General features: G+C 37.8%; 1 protein-coding gene across 2 annotated transcripts in view; it reads left to right on the top strand.

Moving 5' to 3' along the window:
* Positions 1–21,176, top strand: part of LOC149243961 (uncharacterized) — a 181,368-nt gene that overhangs the window by 53,391 nt on the left and 106,801 nt on the right. The window contains exon 1 of one of the 2 annotated variants that reach the window (XM_089374684.1): positions 8,324–8,553. The exons of the other annotated variant lie outside the window; for it this stretch is intronic. The gene's annotated coding sequence lies outside the window, so the exon portion shown is untranslated. Of the gene's footprint in view, positions 1–8,323; positions 8,554–21,176 lie in introns of those variants that run through there. 2 annotated transcript variants of the gene reach the window in all.

Below are 21,176 nucleotides of genomic sequence, written 5' to 3'. Positions count from 1 at the left end.
GTGTAAATCTATCTATTATGTTTGAGGCTTAAACTTATAGAGAGGGATTGAAGATGGAGGTTACTTTTGAGAGGAATTAAACTATCTGAATAACGTCTTAATCTTATCTTAGTGATAGCGTCTCATTTAAGAGGATTATTTCTCCATCCAAAATTAATGCTAGTCTCATTGTAATTCTAAAAAGGAAAAAAATCATGATAACAACATTTAAAATGTGAAAATTTCAACTAGTTATTGAATAAAAATATAATTGAATTAGTAATAGGTTGGAGTATACCTAAAAACTTCTTCTGTTTTCTGCTTGGCTGAGCTTGTCATCTTGTTTTCCTCCCACCTAAGAAAATAGGTTAACCACCCAAGACTAGAGGCATATGGATGAGTGAAAGCCTGCCCCTTACCCACCAGCAGGTAATTCCAAATCAGCAAGTGATTCCAAATGACTTGGTTTTCTTTGAATAACAATAATGAGTCAGCCTGCATTCATGGATAGCATCCAATAATGACTTTCCCACTTCGGCTTTTGCCAACAAATCCTTGTCAGTTGACAGAGAACTCACCTACCTCTCGATGCACCAAGTCGACATGGGAAGGAGCGGTGGTCCAAGCTGCGGGATCGACCATCGCTTGACGAAAACAAAAGTACTTCCAAAATCCTTGTCACGACCACCAATTTCACCGATCGCGACTCAAAAACACAACCTATTTTACCGCATTCACAACTTGCCTGACTCACATTTTAACTCGAATATTTTCATCCCATCTAGCTGGAGAACTCCTAAGACAAGGTCTATCACCAAGCCTAATTTAATCGTTTCATTGATTTGAATCAGTTATGTTACCAAATCTCAAAGCCTGGATCCGATTGGTGTTTTAATGTGACATCCTTTGAAACTTGCGGTACATAACTTTCGACGCTACGGACACGATAATACAATAAACCTCTTTCGATAGTCCTATCGGGTCCATATATTATATCGCAATCAGAACTCCAACATGACAACATCTTTTTAAAAGGACTTGTGATGTGGCAGATGCGGTGTTATATTAATTGTTATATAATCACGTCAGGTCCGCACCTTATATCACACATCGGAGGTTTTGGGTGGTGTTACATAACTTAATATAATGGAACAGCCGATAAAGTTCCTCTGATATAAATTCTTCGATGCAGTGTTATTACATGGTTTTATTTCTCCAATGCGGTTTGTTACTTCCTTCGATATGGCTCTTATTCTTGGGTTCTTGCTCCTGTGACTTCTTTTCACTCTTCCGCCCTTCGATAGTTGTTGCTCTTGTGGCTTATCTTCCTGTGACCTCTGATAACTCTTTCGATAGCTCTTCTTTGACTGCTCTTGTTCTTGACTTTCAATGGCTTCCAATGTCTTTCTAATGGCTTTCCTTCTTGAGTCTACTGCTTCTATTATGTTTGTGTGTGTGTATCTATATATATATATATTCAATACACTTGGGTCCTCCATCTCATCATATCATCATATATCAAACTTTCATCACTATGAGCATTATGATCAATGGGCATCAATGGGCAATCATGTATCAAAGAATTTTTCATCACAAACACTGCCATATTGACATCAATGACAACCTAGATTAACAAAGCACATGAAATGCAAGTGTAAGGGACACACATGCAACTGACATGCATGCACGACTAACGCGCACCGCCCATCTAGTTCCGAGAGTTGAGCCATGCTCTGATACCACTCTGCAATACCCTCCTCCCATATCCACCCAAGTAACGATGCCAACTGGGGTAAACATGAGACGAGAGGCTCCTATGATCAGATTCGACCTCCTATGTGTCCTTAAGGAAGTGAAATCAATAGAACATCACACAAAGTCATCCAACATCATCAATAGAAACTTCAAATGACAAGTCAACCACTCATACAGCCTGTCCCTGGGTCCCACTATTGTTTTGTGTCTCTTAGGTCATAGTGGCTATCATTTTATGGGAAAGGGAGCGACCAACAACCTAAAGTTGCTCTCATAGGTCTGCCTGTCAATGACTGTAGACCAAAATTGCCAATTATGTGCCAGCGACCCTGAGATTTAAGCCACTTTTTCAGGCCTAGAGCCCGGGCCATTTCCCAAAATGGATTGATAGCTCAAAATCAGTAAAAATATAAGGAAACAATGATGCAAAAGTAATAAGTTGATCAAGACCTTAACCAGACCCCCACTAGCCATGATAGGCATTTTGTCAAACATATCATCAATATGTAACCTACAGGTGTAAATAATAAAATTAAGTGTAGGGATCTCATACTTATATGAGAATCACCATAAACCATTGTTTTCTCACATCATTTGTTGCCTTATCACTCATTAGGTCATAGATACAACCTCCATTCAAATACAAGTAAAAACATGTTGAGAACCATACATAGTTGTTGTCACAAAATATACATATAACTAGCATAATAGGAACAGAAGTACCATAAACTTATCAACCATCAAAATCCACATATACATTAATACATTTACACATGAAAATCAAGGGAATGAATTTCTCATTAATGAATGCAATGAACCAACTGGAGATGGGACTTCCACGTTCCACTCGACCATAGAATGGCTGAGCCAATTATCTCTTCAACCATTCACCCTTGTGCCATATTCCAAGCATGAATGTGGGACTCAAACCAAAAGAACCAACTAGGGCATACCGAGGCTAAACCACCTCACCCCCATCAATAGAAACCAGCCTTTACTGTAATCCATCCTGGATCATTAGGCCAACACCATAAACACATAATAATAGGCTTTACCATGATCTCCACCCAATCATTAGGCCAAACAAGCATGGATGCCACCGAATTTTTCCACCTACATCGTGAGGAATTTTCCTGTCTCCTAGTTTCTTAGGCTTTATCGCAATCCAAACCCGTATTACTCGGCCCTAAACCGAGACCCACTCTCCAGGCTTTACCGCATATCCCAAACCCAGGATTACTAGGCCCAACGGAGAGAAAACTACCTCTTGGCTTTACCGTATATCCTGCCATTCACTGGTAAGGATTCCTATGCCCACCAAGGCAACACAATCCTGGCTTTACCACAACCCACTGTCTGGCTCAGGGGTCACTAGGCCAATGGCTTTACCATGATCCACAGTCTGGTTCAAGGACCACTAGGCCATGTTCTCAATCATTCGAAGATCCACCCCACTCAACTTTGAATCCATTTGAAAATCTAGCTCAACCAAAACATGAGAATTGCATCACACCATGGCTATCCAGAAATGGCAAGGTTAGGTTGAAAACACTGTTACACTTGGTAAAACCCATGCTATGATAGAAAAGAACCACATGCAATACCATACATGCCAAATCTAGCAAGGAAAATGCACATGCAAGTCGATACCTACAATGAAGCATGCTGTAGCTACTTGATCCTGCCTTTCCCTGTTTAATATTTGCTTCCTCTTGCCTTCTTTTCCTTTCTTGATCCAATGCCAAAATGCTCCATGAAACTCTAAGTGTCCAAGAGTGAGAGAGAGAGAGAGAATAATGAGAGAGCTCCAAAACTAAACTAACAAAAGGTTGAACTTACAAAAGCCATGAAATCGTCCTCATAAGACTTTTTATGAATGAGGCCTCTATTTTCTTCATTTTCCATTATTTTCCTTCATTTTCATTCTCACATGCAACCTGTGACCTTTCACCTCCTTTTTCTCCTAATTTCCATTATTTTCATAAATAATTGTGCCAAAAATGCCATTTTGCCTTTCCAAAGCCTTAGGAAACCTTTGCCAATTTCCTTAGCCATAAATGACCAAATGAACATCCCCTAGGATGTCTTGCCCAACATTCAGCTTGGAATAAGTGTCCCATCGATCGTGGTTATTGTTTTTAACTTTTATTACATGGAATTTTCACTAGGGTTGTTACATATAACCATGATTGTGCCTTCTTTGTGTTTCTTCATTCCTTGTGCTCTCTTTGCACTCCTTAACCACCCTCCCTCTCTCCAGACTATTAGGTGGCTATTGTTTGACAAAGACTTTATCTCCATGGTTAGAGATAGGACAACAAAAGCCACTGTGTAGCTACTAGTAGAGGAGGAGGACAAAAAGGTCAATGCAAAATTGACCCCTCCTTGTCACTCGAACTCAAAGGGCGATAGAGGATGCAACAAGCAAATATCATGCATGAACCCTTGCCAACATTCAAAGTGAAATTGAAGCAACTGAAGACGCGGCTAGACACATAAAATACTACATCACTACAGTTGTTGATCAAATGAACCAAGTTAGGGCTTAGGTCCCCGAAACTGATTGTACTCGATCATGAAAAAACCGATGCTCAGAGCGATTGATGTGTAGTTCTTGGTAGGTCCATTTAGGATAAGACATATGTACAATAGGAGAATCAAACCCAATTGGACAAGATACAAAGGCATATTGGGAAGATGGACTAGAAAATTAATATCCTGGTAGAGTAACTTGCCAATATCACATTCATCGATTCTTATGACAATCTTAGTCAACCTGAAATGATCCAAGTAAACTTTCCCATCAACTAGCTATGCTAACATTATACCTTAGTTTTCTATATTAATATATTTAAAACGAAATTTTAATCAACTATAGTAAACTTTCAAGATGTAGTGTTAAGTATATAAAACAAGATAACCCGTTTTGTAATATAATGAATTATATAGTAAATGAACATAGACATACTATATATAAAAAAACTCTATATTATGTTACTGATCTAGTTTTACAATAACATATCAGTAACCAACGATGATGATAACTTTATAACTCTACATTAATACAAATCTAAAAACAAATAAACAAAAACCTTTATTACATGATTATGTTTTTCTTTTTTTCAAATAACTTTAAATTATTCTACATAATGTATTAGTAACATCATACATTAAACTTCTTTAAAATTATCCAACTCCAATGAAAAAAATGATAAAGTCATACATTAAACTTCTTTAAAATTATCCAAATCCAATGAAAAAAATGATAAAGTTGGCTTTTGCTCCTCTTCTTTTCTTTTTTTTTAAAATCATTTTTTTAATCAGCATTTCACTTCACACCAAAATTAAATTAACTTTAAACTATAATAAAACTTTAAATTTAACTTTAAAATATCATAAAACTTTAATACTATTTAAAATGTTTATGACATTCCTATCGAATTATTTGTTGAAAAGAGAATCCACCCACTATAAGATAGACTCCAAAGCTGAAGTATATCCTGTCATCATCCCACCATACACATTCTATTAACCTATTACCCTGAAATTGCATTGATGCCATGTACTTTTCCGTGCATAAACCAAACATAAAAGTTAGAAATAGGTAGGGCCATAATGGGTGCATAAACCAACCAAAAGGTAGGGAGGACCATAATAGGGATAAGGACTATGACACTATCAATCTTGGTCTCCCACATCATCCTTTATTTCATTTTCATTTTTGACATTATACTTTCTGTATACACCTTTGATGGTCAACTACCACTACCATTTTTTTTAATGCCACATGGACACATTAAATTTATGTTTTTTTAATAAATTACCTGGCATAACAAATTTATGAATATTATTACATTTATGATTTTTTTAATTGTGGCATGTTAATTGTGGAAATATTTAACGTAATTTTGTCAAAATTTTGTTTCGGACATCATATTATTTGATTGTTCGTGCCTGATGTTAGAAAATTGACAGATTTTTTTATTAAATTTTAAATAAAGTCAGTTAGAAAGTATATGTTAAAAAAAATATAATATTAAAAAATGAAATATTTTAACAATATTTTGATAAAATTTTATAATTGCAAATTTTAATTTTAAAAATATAACATATAATTTTTTAAATTATGTTGTTATTGTATATAATGTTTTTTTAAATATATATGCTTTTTAGTTAAAAGTTTAAGAGTTAAGACAAAACTTTAAGTAATGTTTTTAAATTTAAGAGTTAAGGAAAATATTTTATGGAACTAAATTTTGTTCGCACATTATAATAATATAGTTAAATTAATAATTTTAATTTTTTTTTGTTAATTAGAATTTTTATCGTCTAAAAAAATAATTTATAAAATTAGAGAGCAATATTTAGACTGAGTTTTATAGTTTGTTATTAGGGAAACTAGAATGGTTGATGTCTAGGTTTATCAAAATGTAAATATTGGTTATTATTAAATATGATTTGTTAAAATAAATTATTTTACCGAAAGTAAAAGACATAAGCCAAGAGGTTGAATCACTGGGCCGGATCTTGGGGGCTTGTACGTGCTAAGATTGGATGATTCATGCCACATTGAAGACAACCTTCTATGTGGGCCAAATGAGAATCCATAATGGCGAGACAAGAACATTGGTGGTATTGGGATCGTTGAATTTCATTCAGAAAGGAGGTGATATAACTGCAGATCTTGTGCTTCTCCTTTAAGACCCTTCCCAGGGGTATCTTCATTTGTTAGTGAAGGGTAATGGAATCAAGATATTGGCTCCCTTGTCCTCTCGTATGCCTATGGTGAGGAAGCTAATCATCGACTTTAGCTTGGATTTCGAAATCAGATTATGCTCGACAGTCATTAGTAGTCAAGGTTTCTAGTTGGTGAATTTCCTCTTAGATTTATGGAGGAGTGGAAGATTGGAATATAGCCGCAATGTTATGAGCTTGGAATTGAGCCCATGGTCGGCCTTGAGGGCTTCTGCCTGCAGATCCCAGGCAACAACACATCCACTGGTGGGGCATGGTATTTCGAGATACAAAAGGCTAGATTAAGAATGGCCCCTATGAGACAAAGAATTTGATAAAATGGGATAATAGGATTCTTAACATAATAGAAAAAAATTAACATTCAATTGCTAGGAAAGTCTAGAGCATAATCTAGCAAGATGTAACAAAGGATAAACAAAGAGAGAAGAGTTATGGGCAATATCCAATTGTCATAGGAATCTAGTGACACAAATAACAATACATGCCACCAAGGCATTTTGTAATATGAACTAAAGTCCACCATGCAAAGAGTATCAAACTGAAAGAGCTATAGAAATTAGACATAGAACAAATTATTGCGCAATGTTTCGTCCACCGGGCTTGGAAATGCTTCAAGCAGAGGACAAGTTTTTGCAAGTCACCTCTCTCCCTTGTTTTATCCTTTGTTGTCACTGCTTCCAACGTCTTAGAGGTCACCTCCTCGGTCGTTGTTGCCTTGCTCCTCACGCAAATGGTCAGCACTAGGTGATGCATAGAAAAACATTCTGAGGGGCTAAGACCATCATGCAATAAAATTATCATAGAACCAACACAATGGGAGAGATCTTCCCCTTGTACTAGAGACAAGCCACGAGGATCACCGCAAAACATGGACTACGATAGACGGGTATGGACTCCATAAAGCTAATGCTATGGGGGGAATATCCCACCTACAATAGGGGGATGTTGTAGGGTTTGCAAAAGAACGCTGTAGTATAGCCAGATTGATTTTTTGCCCGGAAAATCATGGAAATTCTGGTAGGTATTTTTGTAAATCCAAGTTATAGCTGTCAAATTTCAAGATTTTGGGTGTCCCAGAGGTTTTTGATGGTGTTGAACCCCTTTCCACCACCAAAAACATGATTCAAACACTGCTATTGGTAGATTTCTTGAATTTATTTTGGTCGTCCAAGCAATTCCTCCGCCTCCATAGACGACTTCCAAAAAAACACCGAGCCAAAGTTATGTAACCAAAACTACATAGAGAAAATATAGATTGCCATCTTAATGTGAAGAGAATAAATGTTGTTTAACATATATCTATGCATGGAGTGAGATAGCCATACCATCCCCTCCTAAATGTGATAAGAGATGAAAAGATACAAATTCCCCTATCGATTGACACAACTTCCAACACCCTAATTAAAGAAAATGTATAATTTTAAATATTATATGCAACTTCCAACACCCTGATTAAAAAAAAATTATAATTTTAAATATTATAAAATTTCTATAATTACAATAAATTTAATTTTTCCATAATAAAAAAGTAAACTGATCACATTAATTTTTATTTTAAAAATTACACAGAATTTTCACTATTGTAATTTTTTCCAAAGTTTATGAAAAAAAACACCACTCACTCCACATTTAACTTCTTAATTTATTCTCAAATCTCGAGCGCCCAAGTCGACGCGATTTTGCCACTTGGCAGCTCTAAGTTGCCGGAACGGCGGTCGCTTGACGGAAAAAAAGGTACGTCCAGAATCCCTGTCACGACCACCAATTTCACTAATCGTGGCAGAACATAAATGTTAATATGATAATAAAAAACGGGTGAAATCCTTCCTCGAATAAAAACAACCCATTTATCCGGAGTCGCAACCAGTCTGACCCACATTCTGACTCCAGTTTTTTCGTTCCATTTAACCGGAGAACTGTTAAAAAGGGCTCTGTCTCCGGGTCGAAGCTGATCATTACATTGATTTGACAAAGTTTTGTTCCCAAATTTCACAGCCTGGAGCCATTTGTGCATGTGGGTATTCCTCTGTAGGACGAGTTCTGTCAGAATTCCAACGATCAAAGGTATTTCTCTGCAATCTAAGTCTGCCCATAAGACACTGTTGTTTAAAAAGACACTGATTTTATATAAATTGTTAGTTGTTCCTGCAAGCTTCCGGAACTCAAGATAAAGACTCAGATTTTATATAAATTGCTAGTTGTTCCTGCAAGCTTTCATAACTAGAGATTTGCAGGCTTTTTGACTTTGGGTATTTATGCCTGTGTCCTTCCATGTACTGTATGCATAGATACATCCTTGATCAATATAAGTTTTGCTTTTGAGAAGAGGTCCTACAGATCAGGGAAGTCTCTCTACTTATGTTTGCTTTGATACCTACCTGGTTAGGACTTTTTTGTAATCAATACACAACAGATAGAGAGTAGGAATTTCTTTGAATTGAACCTCAAATGTATGGAAATTACATATATATCATGAATCACAGTTATGGAAAATTGTTACCATGCCTATATTATTTTGTTTTTGAACTGGTGGATTGAATTATTTGAGGTTCCTGCTGCCCAGTTAGTTTATTAGACCTGGTAGTTTTTTTCCCTTTGTTGTTTTTTTGGTTATATCTCTTTGTCAAGTTCAGCATACAATCAAAGGTGCACAAATTCAGCTTAGAAGCTAGCCAGCAAAATACTTTCCAAAACATTACAAAACTACTGAAACACAGAACAGTCATCGGTTCTGGGGATCACAAGAGAAAAACTACCCTATACAAGGGTTCAGTATACACCTTACACAGCAATCACAGGAGATCTGAGGATCTCCTTATCCCCATCTCTGAAAACTGTCATATGGACAGAGCTTGGATCTCTTCTGCAAGCTTGTTTGGATAAACAATCCGCTTTCTGGTTGTGCTCAGATGTTATGAAAGTATATTTCGGAAAATCTGATTTTAAATGGCTTGTCCATAAAAGGACATGGATATGCTTAATGAACTATTTTTACCTTGATAATCCCAAAAAAATAATGTCTCACATCAATACTTCTCTGTCTTCTAGATCGCCTGATGTCTCCAACTCCTCCTAGAACTATTGCCATCAAAATGGAGATCACTTAGATTCCTGAAAGTTGTATACCTCTTTCTCCACATCGATTGGGAGATTTTGTAGTTGCCCTGTCAAAATACCCCTAAGAGATTTTTGTTTGAGATTCTATCAGAAATTTGATGATTTGAAATCAAGAAAATTATAATTTTAAGTGGTTAGGTTTATATAGTATCAAGAAAATTTAGAGGTGCAATTTATTTTTACATTAAAAAACAATTTAAACTTGAAAATATATATATATATATATATATATATATATATATATATAATTTTACCAAAAATTATGTAACCAAATTCTAGCTTTAAAAAACAAAAAGATCACCTCATTAAGCTAAGCCTAAGACACAGGACATTTTGTGAATGCTCCTCATAATACCTGTAAGGACTTGGTGTTTCCATCCCTGGGTCTGCAACTGATCTCCGTTTTGCCATTTTCTTTGGCTTGTCGAAATTTAGATAAACTCCTTTCGGTTTGGCAGAAGGACTTGGTGTTTCCATCCCTGGGTCTGCAACTGATCTGCGTTTTTCCATTTTTTTTGGCTTGTCGAAATTTAGATAAACTCCTTTTGGTTGGGCAGAATTCTTGAATGGTGATATGTCTGTTAATTTAGATAAACTCCTTTCAGTTGGGCACAAGTCTTGAATGGTGATATCTCTGTTAGAAGATTTGAAGGGTGAGATCTTTGTTTTTCAGTTTTATATATAGATATTTTATATGTAGATATGGATAGCTGATCAAATTTCAAATTTGTTTCTAAGAATGGCTATATGAATATAAATTTGAAAGGATATATATGTAGAGACCTACCTGATCTTTAAGATCTCATCTTAAAATCAAAATTGAAGTTATACATAATTATATATAATGTTGGGTTTATTAGATTGAGTAAAGTTTTTTTAATATTATATATTGAATTTGGTTTACTTTTATTAGAATGAATAAGGTATTTTTCCTTTTTAAATTTACTTTTAATATAATATTATGTTTTTTTTCTTACATATTTTTTCTTTCTTTTCTTTCTTTTTTTTACAAAGTGGAAAAACCTACCAACTCAGGTGTCAAACCAACAATGAGGACAGCCATCTCTGGCTGCTATCCGCGATTGCTGATTTGACTCATCACTGTTAAATAGGAAAACCACGCCACCTGTAATAACCCGCTGGTGGTCCGTAAGGGAGCACGCTTCCACTCTTGAGAGATGCCTCTGGGTCTTGGGCCGTTAACCTATTTCCTTACGTCCGAGGAAGACGAGCTCTTAGCCAAGCAGAAGCAATTTTACAGCATACTCGTTTACATGTTTAATTTATATATTAATTTTTTTTATAATTATCGTTATTATTTAAAATAAATTTACAATTTAGTTAATTTTTATGATTTTTTAAAAATGTGAAATAAGAGATTTTATTTAATCTAAGTTATATGATTGGTAGGAAGTTTCTTGATCGAATAATAGAGATGCATTTAGTTGTAGTTTTTTTTTTTTAATCTTCATTGTCCAACTTAAAATTGCCAAGGGAAAAACTAATGACGATTTACATGATTGTGCTAATGACACAGATAGACATTCCTATTTTGATATAGGGATTCTAAAATTTTAATTTAATATCTACTAGCACAATCATATAAATTAAATGTCTCCCAAATGTAGATATACATCAATCCATAATTAACATCAAAATGCCCATTTAATGTTATATCTCACATTGTTAAAATTAGAAAAACAAATCATAAAACTAACTAAATTATTACAAAAAAAATAATAATCATAAAACTAACTAAACTATCAATTTATTTTAAATTATTATTAATTACAAAAATAATTAATATAAGTTAAACATATATAAATAAAACATGGAAACAAATTCTTAAACATGGAGATTTACTTTTACTTTACCATAGAGATTTTTAATTTTCTTAATCTATAAATAGACATTGTTATAATACAATGGTCCAATACCACATGCCCAAAAAACCATAAGTCAATTTATATGACTCTTGCTTTAAATATTCAGTTTAATTAAAAGAGTAAAAAGAGATAACTACTTTGGAGATAAATCTCAATCATTGATTTGTGTATATTATTATGAATATTCTAGAATATCCTATGGAAGTTAAATCCCAACCATCCACCTAATAACTATTAACAATTAAATTAAAAAAATGGAAGCCACATTCCAAAATAGACACACCTATTGATAACTATTAACCTCCAAAAAGTATTTTAGAATATTCTTCATAGTATTCACAAATAAAATGTTGAGATATATCTTCAAAGCAATTATGCCCTTTCTATTTTTTTAATTAATTGGTTAATTAGAAAAATCATGAATTAGTGTCATATGAAATAAATAATGATTTTGTACACATTTGATATCCATAATCCATACTAATGTAATAAAGTCTATTTACAGAGTAATAATTTCCATAATAAAATAGAGAATATAAATATGTTTGACCTATATATATATTTTTATAATTTTTTTTTTTTTTTTGTAAGCTCCGGTAGTACTCATTCTATTTCTGAAAATTTTTAACAAAAGATACATCGTTCAAACCATAGATGCCCGCCCTCAAGGGGAAACCGGGTAAACCCATCTATAATTTTTCAATCCAGCCCAAAAGTAATAGGCTCTCCGTCTAACCAAAGTAGCCAGCACAGCATAACTGTTTTGAAATTTACAGTAAACCCTATTCAGAACTATGTTATTATATCTACTATTCATTTAAAACGCTATAAACAAAATCGGGACCATCAGTAGTCAAACTAAACATATCTGTCTTCATGCATTTGCCGTGTCCACCGGGCGGTCGTCTCCTTGCGCGGGGTGCTCCACACCATCTTCCTGAACCGGGTCTTGACGCTCGCCCTTCAGTAGGCAGAGTATCTCGTCCAGTTTCTCCTCTTGCTGTGACTGGGTTCTGCGAATATGGGTTAGCTCCCTGCTCATCTCTGGTTTTTTCTGGAGCAGATCCGCCATTTCTTTGGCTACCTGTTCCAGGGCCTTCGCCATCAGGCCTTTCATAACCCAATACATATGGAGGGATTGTTTAAACAGGGTCCTGCGCCCACGAGTATGTCCCGGGTCATGGAGGATTGAAGCCCACTCCTCCATTTCGTCTGCTGATTGTTCTTGGATGGCCTCCTCCTCCAAAAATTGCATAATTTTGCGAATATCGGGGTCTGCATTGTTCTGAAACGCCCTTTCTGCCGTTCGTATCTGGTGCATGACAGTCCTTTTCTGCTTTGTTTGTCGCTGTTGCCGTCTGCCCGAGTTTTCGCCAACCTCAAACTCGGTCTTTCCGCAGTCTCCCTCCTCCTTCCTCGTTCTGCTTTGTCCGCTGCTCGGTGGTCGACCCCTCTTCCGGAGCCCCGAGCGTTTTTCCTCAGAAACTGGCTGCCTGGGCGGTTTCATCTCCGTTTGGGGCGTACTGCCCTGATAACTCCTCCTTTGTGTTTCCTTGGATCTTTTTCCAGAGCCGCCTTCGTCATCTCCGTCTGAGTCATCCTCTGTATCCCAAATTGTGATTGGGGGATCCCGATTTAGGAGGCCTTTGCCCCTTCCTTGCTCCCGTTCTTCCTCAATTTCCTTCCGCTCCCTTGCTTCGCGGCCTCTCGGACGGGGCTCCATCTCTCTTACAGCTTCGCCGCTCCTTCTTCTCATAATACTTCCTTTCTTCGACTGCCTCCGATGGAGACTCTGCAGACAATTCCGAATTATCCCGTAAAGGTGGTTGTTTCCCTGACTCCCGTTCTCTATAATTTGCCTGTTTCTATTGTGGTGAATATATAATGGTGTCCAGATTTGGGTTCTCGGCCTCGCCCTAGCTGGATCCCGTACTCCACTATCGCCAAACGTTCCATCTATACTCATATTTGCTTCTCTGTGTCCGGGCACCTCGTTAATTTCTCCGTTCATCCAATGCGTCTTAATGACCGCATCGACTGCGAATTCCTTGGTACTCATCCCCTCTGCCGCCACTGTACCTTCTTTCACATCGTGCTTCATCATTGTGTGTATTGGTATGCCATTTAGCACCTGATGTAATCGAGCTTTGGTCATGGTTCGATCATAACTTTGCCAATTGGTCCTATCTTGCATTAATTGAAGAGTGTTCCCCGATAACACCGTCACCTTCAGCAATCGAACTTCGGCTGTAGTTCGATCGTGTCTCTGCCGTTTACTGATGTCCTTCATTAATCTGAGTGTAATCCCCGATGGCGCTATCATGATCGGCCTTAATGAGCGTGTTTAGATCTTTCCATTCCCTGTTAGCCGCCGAATTCCTCCATTGGCTATCAATCTTGCTCTGTTGTCCTTTGCTGCCCCAGTTGGCCAGCCAGTCGGCGGGTTGATTACCATTTCTTCGGACATGCTTGAAGATGCAGTAATCTATTCTTTTGATCATACCCTCTATCTCCTGAACGATACCTGCTGTGCGCCAGCTCTTAGTCACCTTGTCCCATCCTTTGCCATTCCTGAGCTTCTTGACCATTTCAATGGCAATTTGGGAATCCCCCGAAATTTCTAAGTTAGAGTACCCATTTCTGATAGCTATTCTCAATCCAGTGTGGAGCGCCCAGAATTCTGCCTCATTGTTAGTCATATTGCCTCCCCAGTCGGCATATATCCATCTTACTTGTTTGCTACTGTCACGGAATATACCCCCAAACCCTGCATCTCCAGGATTACCCTTAGAGGCCCCATCGAAATTTAGCTTGACGAATTGATCCCTGGGATAAGTGAACTTGTCTGGGCTTTTAGTCTGCATGTTCTGCCCTTTTCTGAATTGGTGTTGCACCATTTCCAATTTCAGATTTAGTCTGCGTAAAATTTCCTGTTCTTCTAAATCTGCTTTCCAATCTTCATCCTGCCATCTCTCTACTAGAATGGTTTCTCGTAGAGCCTCTGTCACCTGGTCCCAAATTTTCGCCGGCTCTTTATTAATGCTTTTAAAGATTCTAGCATTACGTTCCTTCCATACCAGCCATATTCCAAAACCTGAAGCAAGATTCCAAGCTCTCTGTATGACTCTGCATTTGAATGTTTCCTCTTTCCAATGAAGAACCAGTTCGTTGAAATCGCTAATCTCCACCCCATGTTTATTAAAGGTATGTTTGACGCAAGACCATAGATGTTTGATAAACGGGCATTGAATCATGATATGATCTCTACTTTCTTCTTGTTTGTTACACAGGTAGCAGCGCGACGGTCCCGAGAATCCCCGTTTCCGGATGCAGTCCCAAGTAAGAATTTTATTTTTCAAAGCGATCCAAGCAAAAATGGTTACTTTGGGCCACCAGTTTAGGTCCCAAATTTTCCTCCATCCCTGATGTCCGTCATTGATATTGAGGGGATTTGCGAGATAGTAGGCTTCCTTTACTGAGAAAAGTCCTTTCATGGTGTTACCCCAGCGTAGTATATCTTTTCCTTCCCTTACCCTGATTTTCCGTGAATCCATTTCCTTTTTGAAAGCTATCTGTAGGTCTGGATTGAGGCTTTGATCCCACTCTGTGGGATCCTGCCATGATCTCCAACAGTCATTCATGGTGACAGGTTTCCAATAATCCTTGACACTTGATCTATTCCCCTCAATACTATCCCTAATTGATTGAAGGCTCTGTATATTTGTCAATCTTTCCCTTTGCTGCCATTTGTCATCCCAGAAGTGAGCCTCATTGCCTCCTCTGATTTCCCAGAAAGCATGTTGCTTAACAATGTCTCTATTCTGGCTGGCCAGCTCCCACACCGCAGATCCGCGAGGCATTTCCTCTTGCCTTAGAATATCTAACTGAGAGTCTGACATTCTATATTTTGTTCTCCATATTGATTTCCAGAGGTCGTTTCCCCCTTGTACCCACCTCCACCAGAGTTTAGCTCCCAGGGTTTGATTAAGCAGTTCTGGGTCTTTTAATCCCAATCCACCTTTCTCTTTTCTCTCTGTAATTTGATTCCAGGCCACCAGGGCCCATTTCCTTTTTTCCTCCGACCCTTGCCAAATGAAATTTCTGATGATTTCTCTTATCTTCCCATAAACTCCTTTCGGGGCCGCCATTATTGATAGGGGGTAAATAGGTATAGCCTGTAATACTGATTTAGCTAAAACAATTCTGCCCGCAATATTCAGGACCCTGAAAGCCCAGCTCGAGACTTTTTTCCTCATTCTGTCTAAGATTCCTTGCCAGTTTTTCAATCTTTTTGTCGTGAAGTCTAACATGTTCCCCAAATACTTGGTAGGGAGTTCACCCTTTTTGAAGCCAAGAATTCTGATGAGATGAGTCTTCACTTGATCCACCGTGTTGAAGATAAAAACACATGATTTCTCCCTGTTAATTTCTAGTCCCGATGCTTCAGCAAACAGGTCAAGGATTTTCTTCAGATGTCTGACTTCCCTAACAGTTGGCTCCCCAAAGAGCATTATATCGTCAACAAATTGTTGATGCGTGAGGGGGAGTCTGTCTCCCCATAAGCGAAGGCCTTTTAATCTGTTGGCTACTTTTTCCTTAGTAATATACCTTCCTAGACCCTCTGCTGCCACAATGAACAGGAAAGGAGACAGTGGATCCCCTTGACGAATACCTCTGGAGGCATTAAACGTATTCGATGGGTTTCCATTGACTAAAATTGAAAAGTTTGGAGACGAGATGAGATTATGGATCCAAGTAATCCATCTCTTGTGGAAGCCGAAACATGCAAGCACTCTCTCAAGATATCTCCAGTTGAGCCTATCATAGGCTTTGGATAAATCAAGCTTAATCATCATTCCTTTCCGTTTTTTATCTTTGAGGGAGTGGATGACTTCTTGAGAGACAACTAAACCATCCAAGATCTGTCTCCCCTCCACAAAACCAGTTTGCTCCGCCGATATTAAGCTCCCTAGCAAGGGTTTTAATCGTCTGGCAATAAGAGAAGTTATGATCTTATATATTACATTGCAGAGAGCTATTGGTCTAAAGCCATTAGCATCCTCCATGTTTTCACCCTTAGGAATTAGAGTAAAGAAGGTTGAGTTAAGAGCTGGCCATACCTTCTGTTGCACCCTTGATTCTTCTACCAACTCTAGTATTTCCTTCCCAAGAAAATGCCAGCCAGCTTGGTAAAAATCGACTGTAAAGCCGTCCGGGCCTGGCGCTGTACCTTTCCGCATTGATTTCACTGTCTCCTCCAGTTCCTCCAGGGTAACCATTCTCATTAAGGCTTTGTTCTGATCCTCCGTAACTAGTCTGGGAATAGCAGTGCAGATTTCCTGTATAGCTCTCTCTCTATCTACTTGGGGTTCGGAGAGAATTCCTCTATGATGCTCGACTAAAGTTTGCTCGATTTCCTTTTGTTCTACAACCCTTGTACCATTATTCCTTTTAATGGAGAGAATTCTATTCCCCTGTCTGTGCTTAACCATTGCCTGATGAAAAAACTTCGTGTTTCTTTCCCCTTCGCGCAGCCACTTAACTCTAGATTTCTGCCTCCATAGGATTTCCTCTTGTTTTCTTCTTTCCTCCATTTTGCCCAGTAGAGCCCCTTCTGTGGCGATGCTTTCCTCAGTCCTGCCTTCCACAATTATTTTCTGTTGGATATCCTCCATTTCCTTTTCCAATTTTTGCTTGTCTTCTATGATATTGCCAAATTCGTCTTTGTTCCACTTCTTAATCTTTATCTTCAAGTCTTTCAGCTTTAGATGAAACGTGTGCATCCTTCCTCTACCCTGCACTCGGCTTTGGTTCCACCATTCCTCTGCCTTTTTGATGAAGTTCGGATCCCTTAACCAGAATGCTTCGAAACGAAACGGTCTCTTACCCTGGATCTTTTTAATGTCCACTTCCAATCGGATTGGCCAGTGATCTGAGCCCAAAGAGGGGATGATCTTGGCTTCGACAAAGATATCTCTGTTCAGGATATCTTCAGATATTAAAAATCTATCTAGTTTTGTAGCAATTTGATTCTTACCTCCTCTTCGGTTATTCCATGTATAGATTCCATTGATGGTTTTCATGTCCACTACTCGTAGATCTTCTATCAGTTCATTAAACTTATTCATGAATTGATCCAGCCTTCGGACTCCCCCTTTTTTCTCGTCCAGGGATCGGATGAGATTAAAATCTCCTCCAATGATCCAAGGTTTTCCAGAAAAAAGTTGTCGGGTCGCTTTTAGACTGTTGATAAAGTTTTCTTTTTCAGCAGGGTTTGTGGGTCCATATACCCCTGTGACGGCTACAGTTTCCTTGGTCCCCACTATCCTTCCCATCCCGGTTAAGATTCCATGCATGCTAGTCCATTTTTCCAGAAGTACCTCATTTGGGTTCCACAATATTGCTAATCCTCCAGCCGCGCCTATGGCATCCTGTCCCATGACTTTGTAATTCAATCTATTTCTCTCAATTATTTCTTCTAACTGGTTTACCTCAATTTTAGTCTCCTGCAGTATTATAATGCTGGGTTTTTCTTTTTTGAGTTTATCTCTCAAATATCTTTGCTTCCCCTTACTGTGTAGGCCCCTAATATTCCAACTAACAACAATCATTTAAAACTTTTGGAGGGCGGGGAAAAATACCTCTGACAGAGGTATCACTTTACCAGAGTTGATCAGTGTTTCACCCACTGACTGTATAGTTTCATTTAGCGTTCTCCGGCCTCTTTTCCTGCTGCTTTTTCCCAAATTTCCCATTTCCTCTATTTCTTTCTGCTGTTCCCCAGCCTCTGCAATTTGTTCCTCCATGTTTTCCTCCTTCCGTTCCTTGTATTTCTGGAAGGCCTCTTTGAATAACTGTTTTTGTTTCTCCGGTATAAATCTGCTATCTAAATACTTCCACTCCTGTAGCAGTCTCTTCATTAACTTTTCCTCTTCAGCCTCATTTTCCATTTGGTTTTCAACTTCCATGTGCGACTCCATTGTTTCCTCTGTCTCTTTTTCCTCTGTTTGTTCCTTGTTTGGTTTGTATGTACTTTCTGTTTTCTCTTTCTCTTCTCGGGCAACCTCCATTGGCGAGTTCTCTGGCTCTTCATCGTCATTCAGATTTACTTCGAACCCTTCCGCATTATCTTGCAATACCTGGAACTTATTTTGGCTTTTGATAGTGCTGGGGGTTTCTTGCGTTTTGGGTTTCAGGTTTTCCTTATTTGGTCGCTTCTTTCTAAAGACTTGTTGAAAGCCTTCCTCTCTATCTGCTGCTCTATCTTTTCCTGGCCTCTCTCCTTCCTCTTTGTTCAATGGACAGTTCCTAAATAAGTGGCCATATTCATGACATTTCCGGCAACGGAAGGGGATGTGTTCATAGTCGAGCGCTTGCGTCCAGACTTCATCATGGTATTCCAGGTCAATATTTTCCGGGAGAGGTTCAGCTAAGTTCATGAAGACACAAATTCTAGCAAAGGCATTGTACTTCCCTCTTCTTGTGGCCTCTGCAGTCTTCACGAAACTACCTATTGAGTTTCCAATACCTTCCAAGATTTCCGGGTCCCAGAACTCATCCGGTAACCCAAACAGCCTAACCCATACCGGAGCATCCATTAACTTTTCTTTTTCAGGGTTATACCGCTCCTCCCAGTGTTTCATAAACAGACCAGCATTATTCAGGAAGTACGGCCCTTCCTCAAAAATTCTGTTCTTATCTTCCAGATTCGTGAATACGGCCGTAAAGAAACCCTTCGCTCCTAGTTTCAGATCTATATGGCCTCGGGGTTTCCATCGCAGTTCTATCCATCTGTTCAGCTCCTTTTCTGAAGGCCAGTAGCCAATAAATTTGCAGATTAATGCATGGTCCTTCATATAGCTATTGTATTCCTCCAGTTTATTAAAGGGTATGATATACCTAGGTTTTTTCTGAGCTCGAGGAAGGCATTTACCTTTCATCCTCTTTTGCCAGATATTGCCCATTACCGGGGCTATGTTTTCCTTGTTTCCATTGAGGTTTCCTTCTGCACTGGTTTCACCCATCACTACATTTCTGAAGGAGGGGTTTGCACCCCCCCCCCAGTCTCGTCCATCCCGATCAGTATTTATCAGCTAGATTTAAAACGTGGTTTTCTAAAGAAATACCTGGGTTAAGAGTCGTTGTGGACAGAAAGGCCGAAACCCTGTCTACGGCTTCCGTCCCTCGTCACAGGGGCCGAACCCTGACACCGTCGACTCTGTCAGGCCTGCACACCCGTGAACCCTAGTTCGAAACTCTCACCGTCGCCTCGGTTCTTCGACCTCCATCTCCATATACAACTATGTCTTGTATAATATATTATCAAAGTTCTATATATTTTTATAATTACTAATGTTAATAATTCCCTTTTTTTTTAAATCAAATTACGTCTAAATGAATTGAACCTTCTCTCCTACTCAACCAACCTCATTCTCACAATGATCATCAGCTAAATTTATATATTATAAAATAAATATTTACTACTAATTATTTAGTTTATATTAAATATAAAAATTTAAATATATATATATTTTTGATATAAAAAAATAACCCCAAACAATTTCTATACAATCATAGTCCGATGGTGCGGCAAAGGGCAACCAAGGATCCCTTGATCAATGAGCTCGTATCAGTAACCAATCGGACTGACCCACTGTCGCTGTCGTCAAATGCCACACTTGATTTCTAAATCCTACGTGGTAAATTTCCAGGACCCCATGATCTCGCATGATGCGCTTTCATTGCCGCTTTGCTCTCTAGATTTTACACAGCTCATCTCCACCTCGGACACCAACGTGGGACGGGTCACGGGATATACCTATGGAGACTACGATGACGTCATTGACTCCTTCCAACTCGGACGGGATATACCTATGGATATGCTCTTTCCAATTGGAAAAGAATGATGTTTCCGTCGCACTCACAAGAGGGGCGGATAAATTGCGGCTTAAAACATTATTGGTGGGTGTAATAATTTTTTATTGGTAAATGTGAAGAAATGTTATAATAATAATAATTTAATTTTAAGGTTATTGTTAAGTTGGATATTAAATTGGTGTATGAGGTTTTTGGTTTGTGAGTTAAGTTAGATATTAAATTGGTGTATTAAGTTTTTGGTTTGTGGGACAATAAACTTATTTTTGTATAGGGATTTGATTGCTAAAGTCCATAAAGGCATATGTACTTTAATCCTTTACGACCTCTTAGGAGGAAACACATGTCCTTAACCATTAGACCCACTAAATTAGTAAACATGTAATATGTCATTTTATATTTTGAAGTGTATTTACTTAGATAAGCGTTTTATTTTGAAGTAGGGCTTAATTTTATTATTAATAATTATTAGGAGATTTAACTTGCACGGAATATTTACCAGTCAAGATAGAGGATTGGTTTTTATCTCAAAAGTAGTTATGCTATGTTTGCTCTTCAATTTAATTAAAAAAAATGTCATGTCCACAAGTATCCTTGAACTTTTATTGATTATTATTGCTTTATTATGTTTTTCTTTTTTACATATGTTTTTTTTAAATGTATTTATGTTTAATTTATATATTAATTCTTTTTATAATTAATAATAATAATAATAATTATTTAAAATAACATTTTAATTTAGTTTCCCTGATGGGGGTGAGTACTGAGAATAACGTGGCCGTCGGGCCTCATGAAGAGTAACAAATGGGC

The sequence above is a fragment of the Pinus tabuliformis genome, chromosome 8 (genome assembly GCF_031772625.1).
Source record: "Pinus tabuliformis cultivar Carrire ecotype Pingquan chromosome 8, CPIR1, whole genome shotgun sequence".
Lineage (NCBI taxonomy): Eukaryota > Viridiplantae > Streptophyta > Pinopsida > Pinales > Pinaceae > Pinus > Pinus tabuliformis.
Note: the sequence above shows the minus strand (reverse complement) of the source record. Positions and strands in the feature narration are given on the sequence as shown.